This window comes from Acomys russatus, chromosome X, assembly GCF_903995435.1.
Source record: "Acomys russatus chromosome X, mAcoRus1.1, whole genome shotgun sequence".
In the NCBI taxonomy this organism is placed as follows: Eukaryota; Metazoa; Chordata; class Mammalia; order Rodentia; family Muridae; genus Acomys; species Acomys russatus.
Genome location: NC_067169.1, coordinates 82500432 through 82509859, shown reverse-complemented (window position 1 = coordinate 82509859; position 9428 = coordinate 82500432).

The following is a 9428-nucleotide window of genomic DNA, read 5'->3' as shown; positions in this document are numbered from 1 at the left end:
AGGAAAATCAACATTTTCATCTAATTACTTAGATGTTTATAATATAATAAGAGGTGATGTTTTCTGTTTAGAATAAAATAAATCATGAAAATGGGCTAGAGAATTGAAGTAGGGACAAATAATTGAAACAAACAAACAAATCAAAAAACGCTGAGATTTCATCTTACACCTGTCAGAATGGCTAAAATTAAAACTCAAGTGACAACACATGCTGTCAAGGATGTGGAGAAAGAGGAACACTCTTCCATTGCTGGTGGGAGTGCAAACTTGTACAACCATTTTGGAAATCAATCTGGGGCTTTCTCAGAAAACTGAGAGTAGTTCTACCTCAAGAACCAGCGATACCACTCCTAGGCATATACCCAAAAGATGCTCCACCATACTACAAGGACACTTGCTCAACTATTTTTGTAGCAGCTTTATTCATAATAGCCAGAAACTGGAAACAACCTGGATATCCCTCAACCAAAGAATGGATAAAGAAATATTTACATAGTGGAATACTACTCAGCTATTAAAAACAAAGAAATCATGAAATTTGCAAGCAAATGGATAGAATCAGAAAAGATCATCATGAGCGAAGTAACACAATCCCAGAAAAATACACAGTGCATGTATTCACTTATAAGTGGACTTTAGCCATATAATACTGGATAAGCATACTATAATGCACAGACCTAAAGAAGATAAATAACAAGGAGGATCCAAGAAGGAAGCTTAAATCTCACTTAGAAGGTGAAATAGATTAGACAGAGGTAGTGCTTGAAAAGAGGGAATAAGTTAGGAGAGGGAACACAGAGAGATATGGGTAGAGATCAGATCTTGGGAGGGGAGGCAGGAGGACAGAAGGCCTGTAGAGAAGAGAGATGCTGTTGGTGGGTGAGGGGATCTTTGTGACACGCTGGAGACCTAAGTCAGGGTAGGCTCCTGGGAGGCTATGAGCAGGACTTTAGCAGAGACTCCTACTAGAAGGGGCCATAGAGACTGAAGAGACTCGCCATGTCTAGACAAGACTCCTAGTAGAGGGAGGCAGACACCAACTCACCCACAAAAACTTTGATTCAAAGTTTGCCCTGCCCGCAAGATGTTCAGAGATAAAGATAGAACAGAGATCAGGGGAATGTCCAACCAATGTTCGACCCAACCCAAGACCCTCCCCATAGGAGGGAGCCAACCCCTGACACTATTAACCATACTGTGCTATACTTGCAGACAAGAGCCTAGCTAAGGTGTCCTCTGAGAAGCTCCACTCAGCAGCACTTTGAAAAAGATGCTGAGACTCACACTTCAAACAGCGGGGGAAGCAAAGGGAGTCTAGTGGAGAAGTGAGGGAGGATAGAAGGACCTGGAGGGGACAGGAGCTCCACAAAAAGAACAGCAGAGCCAACTAATCAGGGCCCAGAGGGGCTTGTGGAGACTGAAACACCAACCAAGGACCATGCATGGACTGCATCTAGGCTCCCTAGATAGATGTAGCAGATGGGCAGCTCCATGTAGGTCCTCTAGTAAGGGGAACAGAGCCTGTCCCTGACATGGACTCTGTTACCTGCTTTGACCACTTCCTCCTGGGGAGACTGCCTCACCAGGCCACAGGGGAAGATGGTATGCTCAGTCCTGATGCAACCTGATGAGCTGGTATAGAAAGGGAAGGGAGGCTTCCTTTTTTTTGAGGAACAGGGGAGGGGTAATGGGGAGAAGGAGGGGGTGGGGCTGGGAGGGGAGGAGGGATGGGCCTATAGCCAGGATATAAAGTGAATAAGCAAATAGAAAAGGGGAAAAAAGAAAATAATTGAAAGGATGAAGGTTAACTCTGTATAGGAACCCTAACTGGAGTATAAAGGAGAGTTGTAAAGTGAGAAGTAGAGAGTAGATAATAGTAAAAAGGGTCAGAAAATAGAGGCCATACTGTCTCCTGGCCTCGTGAGACAAGAAAAAAACCTCTGAACACTGATCATTTGGAGAGGTTGATTTCTTGATAGATGTTAGATATTTGACCAAAGTTGATGTCCAGTGAACATGAAGTGATGCACTCTTATTTAAGCATGTGTGATCATAAGCCTATGTCTAAAGAGTACAGGAAGTAACAGTTCCAATGTTTCCGGCATTGGAGGAAACACAGAGAGAGCACTTTATGCATTTCTGGAGGCATTATTCTCCAGCGGGTATTTACAGCACATGGAGTGTACAGAGAACATCCAAAGAATCCTCAAGGATGTAAGGATGTGGCTTTGTGATAAAGCACTGGCTTAGCATGTGTAAGGCTCTGGGTTTGATCAGAAGCACAGCAGAAATATAGAGATGAGGAGGGGGTGGGGGGTGGCAGGGGGAGGAAGGGGGAGTCAAGAACTGACATAGGAACTGAGTATGCCTAGTCTATGAAAAGATGGTTACAACCGGGTGTGGTGGCGCATGCCTGTAATCTCAGCACTCTGGGAAACAGAGGCAGGCGGATCTCTGTGAGTTCAAGGCCAGCCTGGTCTACAAAGCAAGTCTAGGACAGCCAAGGCTACACAGAGAAACCTTGTCTCAAAAAACAGAACAAAAAACAAAAAACAAAAAAAAAAAAGAAAGAAAAAAGGAAAGATAGTTACAAGGGGATAGGAGTGTTATTGTAAACACACTCTAAGGGCTATCCCTGCTCTGTGTGGTAGAAGTAAGATTGATACATAAAATTTAGAAGGTTGCAATTGTTTTTCTAGCAGTAACGGAATGCAAACTTGACTCATTTTAATGTTTTTTTCTTTTAGAAAACACAAACAGTTACCTTCTAAGGACCTTAGAAAGGCTACCCACCAAGACTAAGCTCCCGAAATTGTTAAAGAGAAGATAGGAAAGTTGTTAAGAACCACAGACTTTCAAGTGCATTTGTAGACACTTATGAAAGGCTCCTTCCTCCCCAATTAGCATAGCGTGACTAGAGTAGAAGGCCCTCTCCCTGACCCATGCTATTGGAGAAGAGTTAGCGGGACACTCTAAAAATAGAAGGAAGCTTGAAGAATACTTCAAAATGATCACATTTAAAATCCTGAAGAGTAGCCGGGTGTGGTGGTGCACGCCTTTAATCCCAGCACTCGGGAGTCAGAGGCAGGTAGATCACTGTGAGTTCGAGGCCAGTCTGGCCTACAAAGTGAGTCCAGGACAGTCCAAGCTACACAGAGAAACACTGCATCAAAAAACCAACCCCCCAAAAAAAATCCTAAAGGGGAAAAAAGAACCAAATAATCTTCCAGGAAACAAAATTTTACTGGGCTTCTGGAACTGCCAAGAGGGCTCTGCAAAGAATCTTTCCAGTGACTGCCTTAAACTGATGCTTGGTATTGTTTCAACAATGTGAAAAGAGTACAGATTTGGACTCTTTAAAAGGCTATACACACTGTTTCCTGACGCAGTTGAAGGCAGTGGCTCCGAGAAAGGCAATTTGAAAGAGCATTTTTTACCTTTATAAGACTGCTCAGGGGCGGGTAAAGGATGCTAGGAGCAGCTGTTGAGGCCTGAAACCTTATGGCCGGAGATCTAGTTAGTGCTAAGGAAAAAAACAAAACAAAACAATGCCCAACTGAGATAACTTGGAGCTCACAATCAGAAAATATGCTCATACATATTTAGCAGCTGTATTTAAATGAGCAGTTAAACATAAGCTGAAACAGACTGGCACATTCAAAGCAGAGACAGTGGCCTTGAGCAGCTTGCAGGAGAAAAGAGAATAAGTGACTGTAGTATAGAAGGCTATTTCAAGAAAGTTACTAGGAGCTGGGTGTGGTGGCACAGGACTTTAATCCCAGCACTTGGGAGGCAGAGGCAGATGGATCACTGGGAGTTTGAGGCCAGCCTGGTCTACAAAACAAGTTTTAGAACAGCCAAGGCTACACAGAGAAACCTTGTCTAAAAACAAAAAAGAAAAAAAAAGAAAGAAAGAAAAGAAAAGAAAAAGAAATTTACTAGGAACCAGATTAATGGGTGTTTGTCGTTTCTACTATAAGGCCTTGCTATTCAAACTGTTGTCCTTCAACTCAGAGGCACAGCATCAGCTGAAAGTTTGTTAGAAAGGCAGGATCTCAGGCTCCGTCCCAGACCTGCTGAACAGTCATCTGCCTTTTAATAAACACTGGCTGATTTGCATGCACAGTGCCACTGAAGAAGAAAAACATAGAGGAAATGGGGGGGATTATATAAACTGCCTACTATCACAATTGGCACGCAGTAGGTGCTCACTGTATGGTAATCATTATTATTTAAAAAGCACCAGTTTTGAAGCAAAATTAGAAACAGTCAAGAGCTAGGTTATGGCCTTCGTCAGCCTGTCGGACCCCTTGTCTTTCTGGAGCGCTTTGGGAACTATACCTCGACCACTAAAATATTTAAATCAAGCTAAAATATTTCTTGTTCCATTTGGTTGCCTTCTGATTCCTGTGGAATTACCAAGATTTCTTTTTTTTTCTTTTTTTTTTTAATTACAAATGGCCAATGCTTCTAGTATATTGAAGCTTTTAAAAAAATCTTCTGTGGGCTGACCTGGAAATGTAATTCCTCTTATCATAGTTTTTCTTCTATAGAAAAATTCGTGTCACCTACCAAACAATTGACTTCAAAATGAACTTGGAGAACGTAGCCAGCTTATAGGGTAGACTAGGCTGCCTGTACAAAAATGGATAAAGCAGCCACAAAGGTTTAGATAAACCAAACCTAGAATTGCAGAGATGTAAATCAGAAATAGTACAAAAAGGGCTAAAGAGACCTCTCAACTGTTAAAGGGCTTGCTAGGCAAGCATGAGCGCCTGTAGTTGATATCCAGCAGCCACCGAAATAGCCAGGTGCAGTGACGGGAGCTTGTAATCACAACACTGGGAAGACAGAGATAGCCTGACCCATGAGCCTAGGGTCCCAGTGAGTGATCACATCTCAGAAAAACAAGGTGAGTTCTTCCTGTACTCTTTCCCTTCACCCCTCCTGATCCCTCCTGTCCCCATCCTCACTCACCCCCAGTCCATCCACAAAATCAATTCTATTTCCCCTTTCTGGGGAGATCCATGCATCCCTACCTCGAGTCCTCCTTGTTACTTAGCTTATCTGGGTCTGTGGATTGTAGTATGATTATCCTTTATTTTCCAGCTGATATCTTTTTTTAAAGATTTATTTATTATTTATATAGTATTCTGCCCACAAGTGTGCCTGCCCACCACAAGAAGACACCAGATCTCATTACAGGTGGTTGTAAGCCACCATGTGGTTGCTGGGAATTGAACTCGGGACCTTCAGAAGAGCAGACGGTGCTCTTAACCTCCAGCTAATATCTACTTATAAGTGAGTACAGGCAATGGGGAAATAGAAGGATCCAGAGGGTCCTGGAAATCTACAAAAATAACATTATGATGGGCAGATCTGGGCCCAGGGGTCCTGCTCTAACTATGGCACCAGCCAAGGACAATACATGCAGTAAACTCCGAACTCCTATCCAGATCTAGCCAATGGACAGGACATTCTCCACAGTTGAGTGGAGAGTGGGGACTGACTTTCACACGAACTCTGGTGCCCCATATTTGACCACGTCCCCTGGATGGGGAGGCCTGGTGGCACTCAGAGGAAGGATAGCAGGCTACCAAGAAGAGACTTGATACCCTATGAGCATATACAGGGAGAGGAGGTCCTCCTCAGTCACAGTCATAGGAGAGGAGAGTAAGGGAAAAGTGGGAGGGAGGGAAGAATGGGAGGATACAAGGGATGGGGTAACAATTGAGATGTAATATGAATGAATTAATAAAATATATTAAAAATAAATTTTAAAAAATAAGTGAGTACAGGCATGTTTGCCTTTCTGGGTCTGGGTTACCTCACTCAGATGATCTTTTCCAGTTCCATGATTTGCCTGTTAGCATCATGATGCCGTTGTTTTTAAGAGCTGAGTTAATTGTGTAACTGTACCACATTGTCTTTATCCATTCATCAGTTGACAGGCATCTAGGTTGTCTCCAGTTTCTAACTATTATGAATAAAGCTGCTATGACCATAGTTGAGCAAGTGGCAGGATGGAACATCTTTTGGGTGTATGCCCAAGAGTGGTATATAAGGATCCTGCAGTAGATCAATTCCCAAATTTAAGTGACAACCACAGAGCCTAGATGGGTCTGCACTAGGTCCTCTGCATATATGCTATGGTTATGTAGCTTGGTGTTTTTGTGGGACTCCCAATGGTGTGTGTTGGGTGAAGGCAGGGGGAACCTCTGATTTTTTGGACCTTTTCCCTCCTACTGGCTTACCTCACCCAGCGTTGATATGAGTGTTTGTGCCTAGTTTTATTGTAACTTGTTATAGATTTTCAGTTGATATCGCTGAAAGGCCTGCTATTTTCTCAAGGGAAACAGAGGAGGTATAATCTGGGGCAGAAAGGCCTGGGAAGAGTGGATGAGGGGGAACTGTGGTCAGGATGCAGTGTATGAGAAGAATCATTTAAACAACAAAAACAAGGTTGAAGCTGGGTGCAGTGATGCACGCCTGTAATCCCAGCACTCCTGGAGGCAGAGGCAGGCAGATCTCTGGAAGTTCATGGTTAGCCTGGTCTACAAAGCAAGTCCAAAAGAGTCAAGGATACACAGAGAAACCTTGTCTCGAAGAAACCAAAAACCAAAAACAAACAAACAAACAAGCAAACAAAAAACCAACACTCGGGAGGCAGAGGCAGATGGGTTCATATGAGTTTGAGGCCAGCCTGGTATACAAAGCAAGTCCAGGACAGCCAAGGCTACACAGAGAAACCCTGTCTCGAGAAAACAAAAAACAAACAAACAAACCCAAAACCCATAGTTGGTGGCTCCTGAGGAACACCACCTGATGTTGGCGTTTGACCTCCACATGAATGCTCACACACAGATGTACCCAGACACACTCGAATAGGCACACTTGCACACACACACACATACACACACACACACATTACTATAAGAAATGGAAAATAGGGCACACAGATCAATCTGAGTTCACATTATCAAGATTCAGAGAGCTAATATGAAAGGAGCTGCATCTCAGGATGGATTTTTGTTGTTGTTTTTTTTTTTTTTTTTCTTTTCGGGATAGGGTTTCTCTGTGTAGGCTTGGCTGTCCTGGACTCGCTTCATAGACCAGGCTGGCCTCGAAGTGACAAAGATATTGCCTCCCCAGGATGGATATTTTTAAAAATAGCAACAATGACAAACAAAACACTGTCTACTGAATTGGCTAAGAGGCCCCTAATCAGTAGTTTAGGATTTATAACCAGTATCAGAGGCTTTGCAAGCTAAATCTTCAAAGTAGTCGCCCTCTTCCTACCACACAAGCAACAGCATGTGTGGGCAGCTGCCCCACACCTATTTACCCCCACACTCTGGCGTCCAGCCTTCAGGTTTATCCAACTTCCTTCTGCCTTTAGCCTGTCTCATCATGGCACCACGAAAAACCACTGTATCTTTTCCATACAAAAAAGAAGAAGACTCCTATATTGGGTAAAATAAGCTGGCCAGTTTTTTAAAAAAGTGCTCCCAGGATGAAGAGAAATTGAAAGCTAGTAATGAAAGGCCATGAAAAAGCAAAGGAGAGACGGCCGGGAGTGGTGGCGCACGCCTTTAATCCCAGCACTCGGGAGGCAGAGGCAGGTGGATCGCTGTGAGTTCGAGGCCATCCTGGTCTACAAAGTGAGTCCAGGACAGCCAAGGCTACATAGAGAAACCCTGTCTCGAAAACCAAAAAAAAAAAAAAAAAAAGAAAGAAAGAAAAAAGAAAAGAAAAAGAAAAGGAGTTAATATCTTCTTCCTGAACTTGGTAGCAGTAAAATGAATTGTATCCAGAGGAGCTCTGGGTTAATGTGGCAGCAAGCCAGCAGTGTCTGATGACCACTATTTATGAATACCCATTAAAATAGCCATGAGGTTCTAGAAAGACACTAAAATTTGTACTAGCTCAGCGAAGACGAGTAAAGTAAGCAGCAGTTGCTAGTGAACTCCAGCTGCTAGAGGAAGATGGGGTTGGATTGAGAAGCATAGTTCTGACCTATTTAAACCCCACTGTCTGATCAGAAAGACCATCAGAAGTACTTCAGGAAAAGGAAGAGTGCTTTTGATTCACTTCTCTCAATCGGCTTTTTTTCGGCTTTGCAATACAGAAATTGTGCTGATGAGAAAACAGGAGTCATGTCTTTACTATACAAAAAAAATATATATATATTGTTGAAGGCAGCCAGAGTTCTGATCCACTTCTTTAGCCATCAACCTCTCTATTCTATAGATGCACTTTTAGAAACTACTATTGGAGCATTCCATACAGCTGATGTCAGTGCTAGGGGCCTGAAGTTGTTACCAGGAAAAGCTCTAAGCACACTTGAAGGCATCATATCTGAAATGACGTAACATGACAAACTGCAGGGTCAAACAACCCAGAAGATCAGAGAGAAAATTCTATCTCAATCTGGGAGAAGCTAAAAATAACCATACTACTAACCGTCACCATTGGGTGTGTAATTGTCATACTTTAGGTACTGACTTTACACATTATACATAGTCTCATTAATTTCTCGTATCAAACAGACATCATAAAATTTGCTTTTAATGCTCAGGTAGTTAGAATGGCATCTATTGTTTATTGGACACTTACTATGCTTAGGTCACTAATTTTATAAACCTACTAGCTCATGACATGAACATTTAAAAGGAATTAGAAAATGGGCTGGAAATCCAAAATTAGTGATAAACACTTGCAATCCCAGTTATTTGTGAAGTAGGAAAAGGAGAGCCTCAAGTTCAAAGCCAGTTTGGACAACTCAGTGAGGCTCCATCTCAAAAACAGAGGGTTGTCAGTAATTAACAAACAGATCTACAAGGGATTTAAAAGTTTCCTACAGCAAAGGAAACTATATGCAGAGTAAGCAGACAGCTTACAAAAGAAGAGAAAATCTTTGTAAGTGATACCGCAGGCTAATATCTATAATATATGAAAAATGCAAAAATAATTACTCACAAAAAGCCTGCCAATGGACAATTGGGCTAATCATGTGAACAGTTTTTTTTTTCAAAAGAAGAAACACACACAAATGGGCAATAAGTATTTTTTAAAGTGTTCAATATCAGTAGACATCAGGGAAATGCAAATTAAAACTGTTTTCAAGTTCCATTCCACCCAGTCAGAATGGTTATCATCAAGAAAATAAATAAAAATGTGCGCTAGTGTGGATTGGATAAAAAGAAACCTCTATGCACAGGTTGTGGTAGGATAACCTAGTACAGCCACTATCGAAATCAGTATGGAGGTTTCCTGAAAACGTAAAACTACAGATCTATCATATGACCCAGCTATACTGCTCCTGAGCATGTACTGAAAGGACTCTACCTACCACCGAGATACTTGCACATCCATGTTGATTGCTGCATTATTTTCGATAGGAAGAGAATAGAACCAGCATGGAGATC